General features: G+C 38.0%; 1 protein-coding gene across 1 annotated transcript in view; it reads left to right on the plus strand.

The window, feature by feature from the left end:
* The window catches only part of CAMKMT (calmodulin-lysine N-methyltransferase), a 720,478-nt gene that overhangs the window by 502,852 nt on the left and 197,962 nt on the right, over positions 1-19,664 (plus strand). The window lies entirely within an intron of this gene.

The raw sequence follows: 19,664 nt of genomic DNA on the forward strand, positions 1-19,664 counted from the left end.
CAACCTTCCTTCCGAGGAGTGGCTGGTGGGTTTGAACTGCCAGCCCTCTGGTTAGCAGTCAAGTGCCTTAGCCACTATGCTACCAGAGCTCCCAATCACCTACCCAACCCTAATAAGCAATGACCTGTGGCCAGACTTGCCCATCCAAAACCCCAGTCACTTTTCTTTTGAATTATTGTGAAGCGAATCTAACATAGCATATAATTTCATCCATAACTGTTTCAGTATATAATCTCTAAAAGATAATATAACAATACTGTTAACACATCTAAAAAGATTTAACAGTAATTCCTTAGTATCATTATAGATTGAGTTAAATTTCAGATACTATTGTTGTTGTTATCTAGAATTGCCAATAGTTAACATTTTGATACACTAATTTATTTTTTTATAAATGAACATATTTTTTTCCTCAAGACTATTACTGTATTATCCTTTGATGCTTGCTCTTGACTATTTCTTATCCTGCCCAGTCATCACCCCATATTGGTCATTTCTACTACAATCTCATTAGTACCTTAAATTCTTTCACCCATGACCCTCTTTCATGCTTGCTAATCCAATCACTAACCCCACATACAGCTAACAGTTGACTTTTTCAACACCTGGGCTGCCAAATGCTAGTGAAGAGAGATTCATAATTGATTGTGCCATTACACATTTTGATTTCCAGCCTCAGGTGATCCCTTGCTACCCCCTGGAGGTCATTTTACCTATCTCCCATAAGGCTATATCAAAACCATACCTCTTTCCTCAATTTTCCAAACTTGCCTCTAGCCAATAGCATCAGACGCAGTAGATGACTTCTTTTTGGATTTCTATTTCTTTGTTGTTAAGACCTGTCAAGTTGATTTTAAACTAATAGTGATCCCACATGACAGAGGAGAACTTCCCCCATAGTATTATCTAGGCTGTAATCTTTACAAGAGTAGATCACCAGGTCCATCTCCTGTGGAGCCTCTGGGTGGGTTCAAACTGCCAACCTTTCAATTAGCAGCCAAGTGCTTAACCATTGTGCCACCAGGGCTCCTTTCTATTTCTCTAAGAAAAGACAATAATTATGAGTTATTTCAAATTTCGTGCGCTCATTCTAATTTAAACCTATCTTTATTCATCTTTCATTCCTCCCCACTGAAGTTTCTTCCTTCTAACAAGATTAATGTTTAAGACGGAGCCGTATTGCCTGGTTTAGAATTCAAGCCTCCATCCCTTGTTAGCTCTGTGTTCTTGGCCAAGTTATTCAACTCTTCTGTGCTTCAGTTTCCTCATCTGTAAAATAAGAATAATAGCTTTTGCCTTGTTGCTTAGACAATTAAGTAACTTAATATATGTAAACTTCTTAGAACAGAGACTGACATATAGGAAAGCACAAAATATGTATTTGTTGTTTTTATCTTTCCAAGTCTCCATCTATGTTGGATACACCTATTTATTTACTTTTTTATAAATGAACATATGGACCTACTGACTTGTACCTGTAGTGTCTCCTTCTGTTATATTTCTTTTTTCAAACCACAGCTATTTTTTGTTTTCAAAAATGTTCTTTTGTCCTTGTATTCCTACTTAAATTTTGGAGTCTGACCACTTGGGTTTATGTTGCACAATTTACTGTTGTTTGACCTTGGTGAAGTAAATTAACTCCTATTCTTTAGTTGCCTGGTCTGTAAAATGAGAATACTGCTAGTACCTTCCACCTCAGGTTTTTGTGAAAATTAAGTAAGATAAGCAAAACTCTTAGAACAGTGACATTAAATAGACTGTTACTGTTTTGCTTACTACTAAGTTTTACACCGGGAGCTCTGGTGGCATAGTGCCTAAAGCATCTGACTGCTAACCAGAAGGCTGGCGGTTCAAACCCACAGCCACTCCTTGGAAGGAAGGTTGGGCAATCTACTTCCATAGCGATACCACCTCGGAAACCCAAGGAGGGGTCGCTGTGAGTCCAATCCTACTCGATGGCAGTACATAAATTTTAAACCATTTATACTCCCTGCATTACCTTCTTCATGTCCACTGACATTATCCTTATGTACTTCTATTTATTTATTTATTTCATTTTTCCTTACCAACTTTGGCCTAGACAACTGAGCTCCTTTTTCAAACATAGATAGGATTGTGTCAGTCCTCTTATTGGAAAATTTGATAGGCCATGATTTCTTACAGAATAAATGTCTCAACTATTTAGCACAGCATCTAAGCTACTTGATAAATGCATCCAATCTATTTAGCCTCATCTCCTGACATTTCCCCTCTCCTTTCTCATGCAGTTGGTTTACTAACCCCCGATGAGTAGTCCTTCCCCAAACATGCAAAGCACTTTCATAACACTTGGTCTGTACTCTGTTACAGCAATTACTGCCTGGTATTATGAGTTTTATTCCTTGAACACAGCAACCATATCTTATTTATATTTGTTTCTTCACACCAATAGAATACCTCAATAGATATTAGTAGGTGCTCTAATTTTTTTGTTGCTGTTGTTAGTGAATAAAGAAAAGTGAAAAAAAAATTCAAGTTACTCAATATAATAGTTTTTTCTCTTTTTATAGTTTAGGATACTGAAGCCAATGCCTACTTTATTTACACTTCAGTTTTCTTTATACTAGTATAATATGGGTGTGAATTCAGAAATCTTGAATTAAGAAATGACATAAGAAATTGTCAATGACACAAGGAAAAAGAATAAGGAATATGCATTTAGAATCTGGAAGGAAATACATTAGGTTCAGGAGACTTGAATTCATAATCTAATGATAATCATTGGTCTCTGATTTACATTATCTGCAGCATTGATTAAATATCTTCTATGTTTTGGGCATTTGTAAGCCTAAGATGCAACAGGAAACAAGATCTACCCTGCAGACAGTTTATAATCTAATAGAAAGACAGAAAATGAAAAAAAGTAAATAAATAATAAAATAATTGCAGATCTGATAAGTAACATAAGAGAGATGGACAGGAGGAGGCTTCTTTACATAGTGTGCTCTGGGAAGGCCTCTCTGAGGAAGTGATGCATCAGCTGAGGTCTAAAGGATGAGAAAGAGCCAGCCAAATGAACAGCTGGGGAGAATGTATTCTGGATAGAGGAAACCAGTACACAGGCTCTGAAAGAAGAAAATTGTTTGGGTGTCTTCAGGGGTAGGCAATGCTTAAGGCTAAAGTGTAATAGGAAGGGTGAAAATGGCTCAACATGAAGCTAGGGAGATAAGGTCATATAGGGTCTTACAGGCCACAGTAAAGGGTACTGATTTTATTTTAAGTGCAATGGGTGGCCATTGGAGAGTTGGTTTTTTTTTCTCTTGTTGTTTTTTTAATTTTTATTGTGATTTGGGTGAAAGTTTACAGAGCAAATTCATTTTCCATACACATTTTGTTTCATGACATTGACTACAATTCCCCACAATGTAACAGCTTTCTTCCCACTTCCTCCCTGTAATTACCTCTTCCCTGTGTCCTTTCCTCCACTCCTGCCCTCCGAGCTGTCACCTTGTGCATACACAACCCTTCTATCCTCCCATAATTGATCTCTTGAAGGAGTGTACCTACCTACTGTAAATGTTCAGCTCATACGCCTGTCTTTTGTTTGGCTGGAAGCCACAAGAGTGGGTTCAATGCCAGACCTGAAGGGCAGCTAGGGGCCATAGTCTCAGGGGTTCTACCAGGCTCTATCAGACCAGCAAACTTGGTCTCTCTCTCTCTTTTTTTTTAATGGTTTTGAGTTTTGTTCCACATTTTTCTCCCACTCTAGCCAAGATCTCCTACTAGATCCCTCTCTGAGTGGTTGACAATGGTAGCTGGGCACCATCTAATTCTTCTGGTTTCATAGTCATACAGGCTGAGGATCACATAGTATACCAGTCCCTTGGATTAGTTGTTTCCATGCGTCTTTGATTTTCTTCATTCTTCTTTGCTCTGGACAAGGAGAGACCGACCCATTGTTGCATCTAGATGGCCGCTTACAAGCTTTTAAGATCCCAATAGCTACTTACCAAAATAGGATGTGGAACAATGTTTTTGTGTAGTATGTTATGCCAGTTGAACTTGATGTCCCCAGAGACCATGGTCCCAAGCCCACAGGTCCAGCTATTCACTCCTGCTGGGTAGCTGGCTGTGGCCAAGAACTGACTACAATCTTGTCCCTTATCAGCTCTACTGTATACCTAGAAATCCTTACAGAACATACAAATACACTTTAGAAACATTGTCTGCCAATGTTATACATGGTCTTGGGCACACACCCCCTGCATAGACATACCTAATAGTTCAGCCTGTCCACCCATAGATCAATGTTTGCCATCAATGACAATGTAAGGGCAAGAAAGGAATAGAAAATAGTTGATAGAAGGCTATTGCATAATTCTAAATGAGAGATGGTGATTAGAGTGGTAGCACTAGTAAGTCAATATGTGGTGAGAGATTGAATGTGAGGGGTGGTGAAAGAAGGAGAATAAGAATCAAGAATGACTTATAAATTATTGACTTGAACAATAGGATGGATTGTTGTTGTAGTTGTTATATGCCGTCGAGTCGGCCCTGACTCATAGCGACCCCTCCTTAGGTTTCCGAGGCAGTATCACTACGGAAATAGGATTGCCCAACCTTCCTTCCGAAGAGTGGCCGGTGGGTTTGAACCGCCAGCTGATAGGATGGATAGTAGGTTATTTATATAAGTTATTCTTTAGTGGAGCCAATAATCTCCCAGCAGGATAATTGAAGATAAGAAACAACACAAAGTCAAGTATAAAGTTATTCATTTTGATTTCAAGGTGGGTTTGGTGACTCATCTCTCATAGTATGGTAGATAATAGAGAAAAACGTCTATCTGTTTACACCTAGCGTCTTTTATTTATTTATTTATTTAATTTAAAAAATCAACTTCATAGAAGTACAATTTATATATAATAAAATGCACCCATTTTAAATGTACATTTCAGTGAGTTTTAATAAATGTATGTATATACCTTTGTAACCAGTACTACAATCAAGTTTTTTTTTTTTAATGTTTTAAATGTGATACATGTTAATTTTAAAAAATATGGTGTGAGGTAAGGGATAAGTTTCTTTTCTTTTTTTTTTTTTTTACTATGATACCCAGTTTCTCTAACACCATTTGTTGAAAAGGTCATTCTTTTTCCATTGAATTACTTTGGCATCGTTATTAAAAATCAATTGACCATAAATATGCAGGTCTCTGTTATATCTTACTGATCTATATGTTTATTTTTATGGCAACACTAAATTGTCTTGATTAATATAGATTTTAAGTCTTGAAATCAGGTAGTATTGAGTCATTCAATTTTGTTTTCTTTTTCAAAATTTTCTTGGATAATTTAGATCCTTTGAATTTCCATACAAATGTAGAATCAGCATGGCAATCTTTGTAAAAAGCCCTTTAGGATTTTGATTGGGACTACATTGTATACATAGATTAATTTGGAGAGAACTGACATCTTACTAACATTGAATCTTTCAGTCCATAATCATGATATATCACTCCATTTATTTGAGTCTTCTTTAATTTCCACCAATAATTATTTGTATTTTCAGTGAATAGGTCTTACATATCTACCCTGATATACATACTTCTAAATATTTTATGGTTTTTAATGCTATTGTAAATAGTAGTTCATTTTCAATTGTATACTGATGACATATAGAAATATAGTTGGGTTTTGTATATTGACCTCGAATCCTGTGACATTGCTAAATTCACTTATTGTTATAATAATTTTTAATTGAAAATTTCATAGGATTTTCTATATACAAGATCATATCTTCTATGAATAAAAACACTTTTACTTCTTACTTCTTACATGGGAACTTCATCTCACATACCTTGGACTTGTAATCAGGAGGGACCAGTCCCTGGAGAAAAACATCATGCTTGGTAAAGTAGAGGATCAGCAAATAAGAGGAAGACCTTCAACAAGATGGATTGACACAGTGACTGCAACAATGGGCTCAAACAGAGCAATGATTGTGAGGATGGCACAGGACCAGATAGTGTTTCATTCTGTTGTACATATAGGGTTGCTGTGAGTCAGAAATGACTTGGTAGCAACTAACAACAACACATTTCTTACTTTCCTATATGTATTACTGATTTCTTTTCTTGCCTTATTGCAATATCTGGGCCCTCCAGGAAAACACTGAATATCAGTGGTGGGAATAGCTATCCTTGTGTTGTTTCTGATCTTAAGGGAAAGCATTCACTCTTTCACCATTAATTATACTGGTAGGTTGTGAGGCTGATGCAGAACCGGGCAGTGTTTCCTTCTCTTGTATACAGGGTTGCTATAAGCTGGAATTGACTTGATAGCACCTAACAGCAGCAACAAATGATTGATAGACTTAACCAATGAAGTCATATAGTCTTGAGATACTCTTTGTGAAAATGCTTTTCTTTACAGATTCAATTTAATATATATAGTGATCTTCAGATTTTTTATTTCTTCTTGTGTTATTTTTGACAATTTGTGTATTTCAAGGAATTTGTCTATTATAGGTGATTGGTTAAATTTATTGACATAAACTTACTTACTTTTAAAATTCCATTATTATCCTTTTACTGTCTGTAGGATCTGTAGCAATGTCCCCTCTTATATTCCCAACATTGATAATTGATATTTTCTCTTTTTTTCTTATATATCTAGAGGTTTATCAATTTTATTGATTTTTCTCAAAGGACCGATTTTTATTTCATTGATTTTCTCTATTATGTGTCTGTTTTCTATTTCATTGCTTTCACCTTTTATCTTTCTTACTTTCTTATTTCTAATTACTTTGAGATGAATATGCTCTTCTTTTTCTAGCTTCTTCAAGTGGAAGTTCAGGTCATTGAGTTTTAAATCTTTCTCTTCTCTTTATGTAAGCATTCAAACCTGCACATTTCCTTCTAAGCACTATACCACATCTCACACATTTTGATGTTGTATTTTAATTATAATTCAGTGAAAATATTTTTTAATTGTCCTTGTAATTTTTGATCTGTAAATTATTTATCATTATGTTATTTAAATGTTATTTAATTTCCAAATATTTAGAAATTTTCCTGACATCTTTTTATTATTGATTTCTAACTTAGTTTGATCAGAGAATAGATTTTGGGTTATTTTAATCTTTTAAATTCATGGAGACTTTTTTCTGGCCCAAATTATGGTCTATCTTGGTGAAAGTTACATACGCACTTGGAAAAAAAAAGTATATTCTGCCATTGTTCAATGTACTGTTCTACAAATGTAGTTAAAATCATGCTTGTTAATAGTGTTATTTTCATTTTCCATACCCTTACTAATGTTCTGTCTACTTTTTTCTGTCAATGACTGAGAGAGGAGAAGTGAAATTTCTAATTATAATCATGTATTTGTTTTTCCTTCTATTTCTGTCAGTTTTTTGCTTCATGTATTTTGAAGCTCTTGTATTAGTTGCATACACATTTGTGGTTGTTAAGTCTTTTTCATGAGTTGACCCTTTTATCTTTATGAAATATCCCTTTTTATCCTAGTAATCATCCTTTTCTTAAAGTCAGCTTTGTCTCATATTAATATAGTCACTCTAACTTTCATATGATTAGTGCTTGTGTGGTACATCATCTTTTTCCCTCCTTTTACTTTTAACCTGTTGGTCTGGTTACCTAGTGCCACTCTGATAGGAATATATACCACAGATGGGAAGGCCTTAACAAGCAGGAGTTGATTCTTACAATCTGGAGGCTTTAAGTCCAAGTTCAAAGTGCCATGCCCTAGGGGCTGAGTGAAAGCCCCTCAACCTTGGGGTCCAGCTCTGCCTCCTGCTCCCAGCCCACTGTAGCTAGAGGCATTTCTTCACTCAGACAGCTGCTGGCTGCTGAGGCTGAGAAGCTTATTATTTCTTTGCATATATTTCTACCCCTTATTTTCTCTTACTCTTTTGGGGCTTCAATTACTTGTATGTTGTTGTCGTTAGCTTGCAACATGTCAGCCCTTGACTCATACTGCTTGATATTGTCCTACATGTCAATGAGGCTCTGTTCTTTTTACAAAAATTTTTGTTTTCTCCTTCTTCTTCAATTTGGTTGGTTTCTATTACTAACGATATCTTTAGTTCACTATTCTTTTTGTCTGCACTGTCTAATATGATGTTAAGGCAATCTAATGACTTTTTCATTTCAGATAATATTTTTGCGTGTCTGGAAGTTTATTTGGTTCCTTTTTATAGTTTCCATTTCTATCCTCATTATATTTATTATTTTCTTTAAACCTTGGCTATCTTTGTAGTATCTTTTTATAACTTCTTATTCTGCTAATTTATCATCTTCATATTTCTGTATCAGTTTCTACTGACCAATTTTTCATCATGTTTTTCTCCAGTTTTACAGTGCCTGAGGCATTTGACTGCTAACCAGAAGGCTGGCAGTTCAAACCCACAGCCACTCCTTGGAAAGAAGGTTGGGCAATCTACTTCCATCGTGATACTGCCTCGAAAACCCAAGAAGGGGTCATTATGAGTCATTTTCTACTCAACAGCAGTGAGTTTGGCATTTCTTGGTTTAGGAATTTTTTGTGGATATGAAATATGGTGAACATTAATATTGTTGAAAGTCAGAATTTTGTTTTCTCTTGGTAGACAGTTACGCTACTTATGGACCAGCTTAATTCTTTTCAGGCTTGCTTTTTTTAAGCTTTGTTGGGGTATATGTAGAGTAGCCTTTACTTTGTAAATAGTTTAGTTCTACTACTAATGGTTTGTCTTTTGGGACCTACACTGGAAGCCTCCAGTGTTCTGTATCTCTCCACTGTGATTAGATGGAGCTGGAACACCTTCCAGCCTAGTGTCCTTAAAGTCAAGGAGAATCCTTTGCAAATTTCTGAAGTTTCACCTATGCATTGCTGGCCTCCTATCTGATATATAAAAAAAAAAAAAAAAATCACTGCTATTGAGTCAATTCTGATTCAGAGTGACCACCATTGGGTTTCCAAGGCTATAAATCTTTATGGAAGATTTACTGCCTCATCTTTCTTCCACAGAGCAGCTGGTGGGTTTGAACCACTGAGCTTTTGGTTAGCAGTCTCAACCACGACAACACCAGAGCTCCTTCCTCTCTGATATACTACCCTCCAAATTCCAGCCACCTCAGCCTCTAACTCTACCTCTACCTCCTCATCTCATAATGCCATCTGTTTTCTGCTTGCAGTGTTATTAAGGCTCATCTCATTTGTTTCCCTTCTCTCAGAGATCAGTTATTTCATATAGTTTGTCTAGTTCTCTACTTGGTTATCGTTTGAGGTCAAGCCTGGTACAAGTTTTCACTCATTGCTATAAATAGGAGCATTCTAATGCCTTTTAAAGATCAACAGTTCATTGTTTATAAATTCACTTGTACATCATTCTACAGCGATTTATTAAACACCTGAAGTATGCTAAGATACCATGCCAGAATTTGATGATACAAAGGCCTAAATCTTTTTATTATTATTATTATTATTATTATTGTGATTTGGGTGAAGATTTACAGAGCAAATTGACTTTCCATACAGCAGTTTACATATACTTTGTCTCATGACATTGACCACAGTTTACCACAATGCAACGGCTCCCCTCCCACTTCCTCCCCAGAGTTACCTCTTCCCAGTGTCTATCCCTCCATGGACTCCTGCCCCCTAAGCTGTCTTCCTGTGCATAGGCAGCCCTTCTTTCTCCCATGATTGTCTCTCAAAGGAATGTATCTACCTCAGGTAAATGTTCAACTCATATGCCTGTCTTCTGTTTGGCTGGAAACCACAGGTGTGGGTTCAATTCCAGACCTGAAGGGCAACTAGGGGCCATAGTCTCAGTAGTTCCACCAGGCTCTATCGGACCAGCAAACCTGGTCCCCACCTTTTTTTTTTTCTCCAAATGATTTTGAGTTTTGTTCCACATTGTTCTCCCTCTCTATCAAGGATCTCCTACATAGATCCCCTTCCAAGTGGATGTCAGGGATAGCTGGGCACCATCTAGTTCTTCTGGTCTCATAGTCATATAGGCTGCAGATCGAATGGTGTACCAGTTGCTGGGACTAATTGTTACCATGAATTTTGGTTTTCTTCATTCTTCTTTGCTCTGGATGAGGAGAGACCCATCATTGCATCTAGATGGCAGCTTGCTAGCTTTTAAGATCCTAGTCGCTACTCGCCAAAGTAGGAGGTGGAACAATGTTTTATATAGTATGTTATGACAATTGAGCTTGATGTCCCCTGCGACTATGGTCCCAAGCCCTCAGGTGCAACTACTCTGTCCTTCTGGGTAGCTGGCTGTGACCAAGCAGTGACCACAACCTTCCCGTTGTCTACTCTACTATACACCTGGGAATTCTGATCATTCACATAAACTTATAGGACCATTGTCTGCCAACCTTATATATGTTCTTGGATACACTCCCCATTTCATAGACATACCTAATAGTTCAGCCTGTCCACCCATCTATCCACCCATATACCCATGCTTGCCTTCACTGACAACACAGTACTGTATGTGCAAAAGGGTTCATATTTGTTGTCTGTACTTCCCATGTACCTCTTTATGTCTTTCTCATCCTCAATGCCACCATATTGGTCACTCACATTGGTACATTGCAAAGGCTAAATCTTGCCTCTTGTACTCAACAAATTCAGTCTATTGAAGAAAATAAACATGTGATATGAACAATTACAAAAGTATATGGGAGTCCAAAATAGGACATAAGCAACTATATGGTGTGGGGGATAGAAGTATTAGTGAAAAGATTTGTTCCCCGGGTTGGAAGCTAGAAGAAAGAGCATTCCAAGCAGACAGAACAACAAATGCAAAGATACCAAATGAAAATCAAACCCACTACAAAGGTACAGAGGTGTGAAATAGCATGATGCATATATGAAGCTAGTTTCACTATAAGTGCTATAAGTATTTCTTTAGTGACTATTAGATGCTATGCCATGTGCTAAATGTTTGAGATCCAAAATGTGAATTTATTATTCCTTCCTACTTAGACTTTGCAGTTTCGCAGTTCACTGTGAATAGAGCATGAGTACCTAGATATAGGTAGGATTCATAGGCTGGGTGGCAGGACTGGCAGGTTGATGATAGATTGTGAGCTGCCTTAAATGGTGTACTAGTGGGTGGGTTATTGTCCTGAAAGTCACTGACCTCCAAATTTTTTTATTGTGCATCCCATCTGTAAAAAAATTTCATAATTACTCCCAACATGCATATTCATTTATTTACAAATGATATGCATGTACCTATTCCAAAGAGGTGATCCAACAGACTGTGGAAATTTTTTAACATTATCACTAATATTGCACACAAGTAAAATCTTGCTGAAGATAATTAAAAAACAGTTGCAGCTGTATTGACAGGGAACTTCCAGAAATGCAAGCTGGATTCAGAAGAGGACATGGGGGATATCATTACTGATGTCAGATGGATCTTGGCTGAAAGCAAAGAATACTAGAAAGATGTTTACTTGTGTTTGATTGAATACACAAAACCATTTGATTGTGTGGCTCATAACCAATTGTGGATAACATTGAGAAGAATGGGAATTCCAGAACACTTAATTGTACTCATGAGGAACCTGTACGTAGACCAGGAGGCTGTCATTCGAACAGAACAAGGGGATACTGCATGGTTTAAAAGCAGGAGGGGAGTGCGTCAGGGTTGTATCCTTTCACCATACTTACTCAATCTGTATGCTGAGCAAATAATTCAAGAAGCTGGACCATATGAAGAAGAACATGGCATCAGGATTGGAGGAAGACTCATTAATAATCTGTGATATGCAGACAACACAACTTTGCTTGCTGAAAGTGAGGATGACTTGAAGAATTTACTGATGAAGATTAAAGACTACAGTCTTCATTATGGATTACACCTCAATACAAAGGAAACAAAAATCCTCACAACTGGTCCAATAAGCAGCATCACAATAAATAGAGAAAAGATTGAAGTTGTCAAAGTTTTCCTATTACTTGGTTCTACAAGCAACACCAATGGAAGCAGCATTCAAGACATCAGACAACATATTGCACTGGGAAAATATACTGCAAAAGACCTCATTAAAGTTCTGAAGAGCAAAGATGTCTCCTTGAAGACTGAATGGAAGGGACCACTGCCATCAAGTTGATTCGACTCATAGCAACCCCTCCTTGAGTTTCTGAGGCAGTACCACTACAGAAGTAGATTGGCCAAGCTTCCTTCTGAGGAGTAGTTGCTGGGTTTGTACTGCCAGCCTTCTGGTTACCAGTCAAATGCCTTACGCACTATGCCACCAGAACTCCCCTTGAAGACTAAGGTGTGCCTACCCCAAGCCATGGTATTTTCAATTGCCTCATATTTATGTGGGGAGCTCTGGTACCGTAGTGCCTAAGGCACTTGACTGCTAACCAGAAGATTGGCAGTTCAAACCCATCAGCCACTCCTTGGAAGGAAGATGGAGCAATCTACTTCTGTAGTGATACTGCCTCGGAAACCCAAGGAGGGGTTGCTATGAGTTGGGACCAACTCGACGGCACATAACACAACAACAACATATGCATGTGAGAGCTGGACAATGAATAAGGAAGACAGAAGAAGAGTTGATGCTTTTGAGTCATGGTTTTGGCAAAGAATACTGAAAGTACCATGGACTGCTAAAAGAACTAACAAATCTGTCTTGGAAGAAGTGCAGCTGGAATGCTCCTTGGAAATGAGAATGGCCAAACTTCATCTCACCTACTTGGTCGTGTTGTCAGAAGGGACCATTTTCTGGAGAAGGATATCATGCTTGGTAAAGTGGAGGGCCAATGAAAAAGGGGAAGGCCCTCAGCGAGATGGATTGACACAGTGGCTGCAACGATGGGCTCAAGTATAGCAAGGATCATGAAGCTGGCACAGGACTGGGCAGTGTTTCATTCTGTTGTACATAAGGTCGCTATGAGTTGGAGACAACTCGACAGCACCTAACAACAACAATATACGTGTATTACTATGCTGATATATTATACCAGGTACATTATAAAATATACAAAAAGGAGATGTAAGTGATATAATAGAACTATAAATGGATGTTCTAGTATTCTCTTCCTGCATTCCATGTTTCATCTTGCATACCCTGGGTTCACAGACCTCACTTTGTATACCAGTAGACAATGGGAACCCTCCAGAATTATTTTGCAGAAAAAAGGAAATTGGTCAAAATCTGGTTTATAGATTCTGAATATGCATTTTATTGTTGTTGTTGTCAGATGCCATCGATTTCGTACCAACTCATAACGGCCCTTTATACACCAGAACCAAACACTGCCAGTCTTGTGGCATCCTCACAGTCATTGCTGTGTTTGAGCCCATTGCTGCAGCCACTGTGTCAATCCATCCCATTGAAAGTCTTCCTCTTTTTTGCTGACTTTCTGCTTTATTAAGCATGATGCCCTTTGGCAAGGACTGATCCCTCCTGATAACATGTCCAAAGCACATAAGATGAAATCTCACCATTCTCCCTTCTAAGTAGCATTCTGGCTGTACTTGTTCCAAGACAGGTTTGTTTGTTCTTCTGGCCATCCATGGTCTATTCAATATTCTTCACCAACACCATAATTCAAAGGCATCAGTTCTTCTTTGGTCTTCCTTATTCATTATCCAGCTTTTGCATGCATATGAGGTAACTGAAAATACCATGGCTTGGGTGAGGCACACCTTAGTCCTCAAAGTGACATCTTTGCTTTATTATTATTATTATTATTATTAAATGCTTTAAAGAGGTCTTTTGCAGCAGATTTGCCCAATGCAGTATGCCATTTGATTTTTTGATTGCTGCTTCCTCGGGCTTTGATGGTGGATCCAAGTAAAATGAAATCCTACATTTTATTGTAGTTGAACTGAATAATGCTTTTACAAGCAGAGGAGAAGCTGGTCTAATATGAGTCCTTCTATTCCCAGGATTATAGAGCTGAGGCCACTCCTTGGAAGGAAGAAATCTAATCTAGAGCTGCTTATTTGTTACATTATCAAGGTGCAGTGTATTAGACTGACCAAAGTGACTTAATGTAGTGCAGTAGCCAATGCTGAGATGGCATTCCCTGATTTTGTTACATCCAACCATAATTTTACACAGGAGTTACAGTAGATCCAATCTAACTGAAGTTTCATGTATAGGTATTTTAGTGAGATAGGTCTTGCTTTCACAGATACGTTATACTTTTAATATAAAAAAAATGTTTTGTGTAAGTCAGTGCCTTCCAAATAAAAATGATTTAAAAAAAAATTTCCTAAATAATCTGGAGAATTACTTTTTAATTTACTCTATTTCCAGAGTGGAAAAATAAAGACTGGGTTTATTAGACAAGGAGCTGGGCCAAGTGAAGCACAATTGGGTCATTATTGGAGGTCCCAGAAATTAGTGCCTCAGGCTACTAGGCAAACTGGTGTTAGGAAGCTGAAGACACCAGGCCCGCTTGAAAAGCCAGATGCTTCAGGAATCACCAAAGTTAGGGTCCAGCGCCTCTGCAAGGGCTTAGAGAAGGGATACAAAGAGGGAGCCCAAGAAAATGTCACTGACTAAAGAGACTACTTGCTTATTGCTTAGACTCAGCAGATTCTCAGTGCAGTTCCAGACTAGAGTGGGACCTGAAAAAGCTGACAGAAACATTTTTTGGAAGTAGTATGCCCCAAAGTTATCCTTTTGGTGAAATACTCCTATTCTTAACTCTCAATAGTTTTTTTTTTTTTTTTTTTAAATATTGTTTTATAGAATAAGGGGAAGAATTCTTCCTAAATTGTATTATTGTATTAGGATATATTGCCTCTCTCTCTCCCCCCACCTTTCTCTCTCTCTCTCTTTTTCTCCGTCTCTCTCTCTATATACACACATATATAAAATACTTCTTCGATAGTTTAAGAAGGAGCTCTGGTGGTGCAGTGCCTAAGGCATTTGACTGCTAACCAGAAGATTGGTGGTTCAAACCCACAAGCCACTTGGTGGAAGGAAGATGGGGCAGTCTACTTCTGTAAAGATTTACCACCTTGCAAACTCATTGGGGGCTGCTATGAGTTAGAAACTACTTGAGGGAAGTGAGTTTAGTTCGGTTTGGTATGTAGTTTAAGAGCAAAATATGTAAACTCCTTTAACAAATTGGAAAACTATGCCCAGAAAATTTATTTCTATCAATTAGGAAAGAGTTCAAGGGCAGTGGTAGTTCAGTGGTAGAACCCTTGCCATCCATGCTGGAGACCTAAGTTCCATTCCTAGCCAGTACACCACATGCACAGCCTCCACCCATCTGTCCATGAACTTGTGTGTTGCTATGATGCTGGATGGGTTTCAGTGGAGCTTCCAGACTAAGACAGACTAGTGTTCTACTCTGAACATCAGCCAGTGAAAACCCTATGGATCACAGTGGTCTGATCCACAACCATCCTATCATGGGGAAGGTACAGGACCAGGCAATAGTTTGTTCCATTGTCCATGGAGACACCATGAGTCAGGCCACCTCCATAGCAGCTAATAACATGAACAACAAAGAGTTCATTTGCCTTTTCCAACTTTTTTCCAGCTTTAATTTTGTTTCCTGCCGAAATAATTTTTTTTAGCAAACGTGCTTTTTTCTTGCTCCATTTTATTCAATCTAGTTCACACAACACACATCACATCTCTCCAAAACAGAAGGCAAGAACATTCTCTATTGTGAGTTCACCTGGCAGTAGATAGAGCAGTACTCTGGGTTGACAGGCATTGAGACAGGTAAGAGGGAAAAATTGAGTTACCAAAGTATCTGACACATTGCTGCTGAAGCTGTCCTTAAGGCTGGTGGGTGTTCACTAAAACCAAAATGAGCCATGGCCAGGGGCACCTGTAGAATGGTTAATGGTAGTCATTTAGCTGTCATTCATTTTTCAGCTCAAATTATTTTAAAATACTTTGTTAGTTCAGAATGTGTTTGCTTAAGTCATTTCAGTATTAATACTTTTCTCCAGGAGGCAATTAGGTATTCTTCATTTTACAGCTCTTGCATAATAGCTGAGAAAACTGCAATTGCACAAGCAAAGCGCAGATAAACACAAGATTATCATATTAAAGTCCTTATTAGTCTGTCAGAAGTAAGGTTTTTTTTTTTTTTTTCACTGAATGCTTTTTGGTTTTTTATTATCCATTTTTTCTTTAAATCAGGATTTTTCCAATGTTAGCTTAGCTCTAAAAAAAGCTTTCAAATCTCCATTCTTATTAGGAAACTGGTTTTTACTCTTTCTACCCCACCACTATGTTAACTTCATCCTAAGATAGCAAGTTTCCCCTTAAAAATTACGGAATATGTATAATTGTTATAATTAACTTTCTGAGCTATCCAAATGCTTTTTACTCCACACTGTATTAGAAAAGATAGACCTGTTCCTACTGCAAATGGTCCACAGTGCTCAGCTGCTGACTGAAAAGTCAGAAGTTCAAGTCCACCCAGACATGCCTTGAAATATAGACCTGCAACTGGTTTCTTATTCCTACTTAAGAGTTGATGGCAGTGCTAAGAAGCCTACTAATCCTAAACCCAGTATAACAGTAGTTGTTTCAAATAATACTTTGTTGTTGTTATGTGCTGTTGAGTCAGACCCGACTCATAATGACCCCTTCTTGGGTGTCCGAGGCAGAATCACTATGAAAGTAGATTGCCCAACCTTCCTTCCTAGGAGTGCCTGGTGGGTTTGAACCATCAGCCTTCTGGTTAGCAGTCAAGTGCCTTAGGCACTACGCTACCAGAGCTCCTAAATAATACTTAGTCTTCTGTTTATGTACAAGTTTTTTTTTGTTTGTTTTTTGTATTTCAGAAGCTACCAAATTATAAAGTGCTCCTAGATTTGCATAGGTATTTATGTGTTTATATGTGAAACTGTACGTACTTTATTTTCAACTATGATTTTCTCTCCTGGAAGGGAGGAACCATATCTGTGCAGATATTGCTTTCCAGTTTCTTACAGAATTCTGGGCAGTGTTATGAAATCTAGGCTCTCGGTTAATTTACAATTTCTATTCGAAATAGGATGTTTCTCCCAAGATTTGAGGAGAATACACAGAATGTACCTCCATATGAAACCTTTCCTCTGTTGCAGTGGTTTTTGCAGGTTAAAAACAGGATGAAAGAAACTGAAGTTACTTTTGTGTATCATGAGAAATTACTGAGATGTCTAAAATCCTGCCACCTGCTTCATCTGAAAACTCTGCTAGTGAGAATCCAAGGCAAAAAAAAAAACAACCTGTTGCTCACTTAGCAGCTGAGGGCCATTAACTGATTGCACCACCAGGGTATCTCACTGAAATGACTAGCTGGTGGGCGAGCACATAGTTCATTGTGTTCACCTGAACTCCCAGCTATAGAATGACTACATGTGTCATCAAGGAAATAGGTATAACTAGGTTGTTGTTCACCTGGTGCACAGAAAGAAAATAGAGGCACAGCTCATTTTTATTGTGCTTAGTAGATATTGCAATTTTTACGAATTAAAGATTTGCGGCAACCCTGTGTCGAGCAAATCTACTGGTGCCATTTTTCCAATAGCATGTGCTCATTCTCTGTCTCTGTGTCACATTTTGGTAATTCTCACGATATTTCAAACTTTTTTGTAATGCTATTGCACACTTTACTATAATATAGCCACTCCACGGAAGGAAGGTTGGGAAATCTACTTCCATAGTGATACCGCCTTGGAAACCCAAGGAGGGGTCACTATGAGTCGGGTCTGACTTGATAGTATATAACAACAACAACAACAACAAGCATAAAAATAACTTTTATATGCACAGGGAAACCAGAAAAAATTGTGTGACTTGCTTTATTGCAATACTCACTTTATTGCAGTGGTCTGGAACTGAACACACAGTATCTCTGACATATGATTGTACCATCTTTCCGACTCTCCAATGGGTTATATTTCCTTCTTATGGACAGTTTAGCATGATTAAGAGCAGCAGGCACTGGGACCAGATTGCATGGATTTAAATTATAGCTCTGCTACTTCTTAGCTGGGTGATTTTGAGCAAATTGCTTAAACCCTGTGCTTCAGTTTCCTCATCCATAAAGTTGGGATAATAATGGTACCTGCTTCATAAGGTTGTAATGGGTTATAATAAATGATTTGGTAGAGGTAAAATCACTTAGCATAGTGCCTGGCACATAGAGAGCACTCTACAAGGGAAGCTGTAGCAGTGGGATGGCTTATGCCATTTGGACAGCTTTCAACACCAGTTTCTATCTTCTGTGGTTAGGTATTTGGATGCTGACAGTTTCTTGTTGTTCGTTCTGACTCATAGTGACTCTCTGAGAATGAAACACTGCCTAGTCCTGTGCCATCCTCACAATCATTGCTATGTTTGAGGCCATGTTGCACCACTGTATCAATCCATCTCATGAAAAGTCTTCCTCTATTTTATTGACCCTCTACTTTACCAAGCATGATGCCCTTATAACATGTCCAAAGTACATAAGATGAAGTCTCACCATCCTTGCTTCTAAGGAGCATTCTGGTTGCACTTCGTTCAAGACAGATCTGTTAATTCTTTTGGCAGTCCATGGCATAGTCAGTATTCTTTACCAGCACCATAATTTAAATGGATCAATTCTTCCTATGTGGAAGAGAGCCACTCACCCAAATATAAGCTTAGTTTTCCCATTTGTAGTCAGTCAGCCTTCAGTAATCCAAATGAAGATTACTCATTTTGAGGACTATCCTCAAGCCTGAGCTATTTTTCCCTGTTCAACCTATTTCTAAGGGTACCTCATTTAATCGAAGTTGATTGGCTGCCCAGGGAATGCAAATTAATTTTATTAACTGTCTAAGGACAGCAGATAACTTAAAGCACATAATGCATTTGTAATTATTTGAGGAGGGTTTGTGTTTTGGATGAAGTGAGTTGTTCCCACCCAGCCACCCCTCAGTTGGCCCAGGGATGGCAGATGTAATTATTGAAGTCTTGGCTTTTTGCCATGTAGAAGGTGCCTACTAGGAACCCAGTAAGCACCAATTACCCCCCTATTTGAAAACTGAGCTTTCCTTGTAGAGCACACATCCCTCCACTTAATACCTGGGTTCTGAATATTCACATTAAGCAACAGACAATTTAAAAGTCATTTTACTATTGACATGTCACCAAACAGGAATATGACTATCAATAATATAACTTTGATAAAATGGAACAGATATAGTACTTTAAATAGAAGCATCATAAGTGCAATGAACAGTGGTTCTTAATATTTTTTAAAATACTACTTGTAACAATGTAATACAAGGAAATACCCCCGATGATTTTGTTACCTTTTTATCTCGACTTCTGTTTTGAAAGATACCATTTTGTGTATCCAAGAGCCTGAACTTCTCTGATTTCAAGTGTAAAACATAGGAATATAAGTAAATATACCTGTGACTAGCATGGGCTTTGGAGTTATGTTAAATGGCATGATATCCTGCCATTTACTACACACCAGCCCTATGACTAAGGAGCCCTGGTGGCAAACAAAAGGGTTGGTGGGTCAAACCCACCTAGAAATTCTGTGGAAAGAAAGACCCAGTGATCTGCTCCTATAAAGATTCCCCACTGCCATCGAGTCAATTCCAACTCATAGCAATCCTCATGGGTTCCCAAGATTGTAAATCTTTACATAGTAGATTGTGTCATCTTCTTCCCATGGAGCAGCTGGTGTATTTGAACCACT

The sequence above is a fragment of the Orycteropus afer genome, unplaced genomic scaffold, assembly GCF_000298275.1.
Source record: "Orycteropus afer afer isolate SDZICR_OR568_19922 unplaced genomic scaffold, OryAfe1.0 scaffold00124, whole genome shotgun sequence".
Taxonomy (NCBI): domain Eukaryota; kingdom Metazoa; phylum Chordata; class Mammalia; order Tubulidentata; family Orycteropodidae; genus Orycteropus; species Orycteropus afer.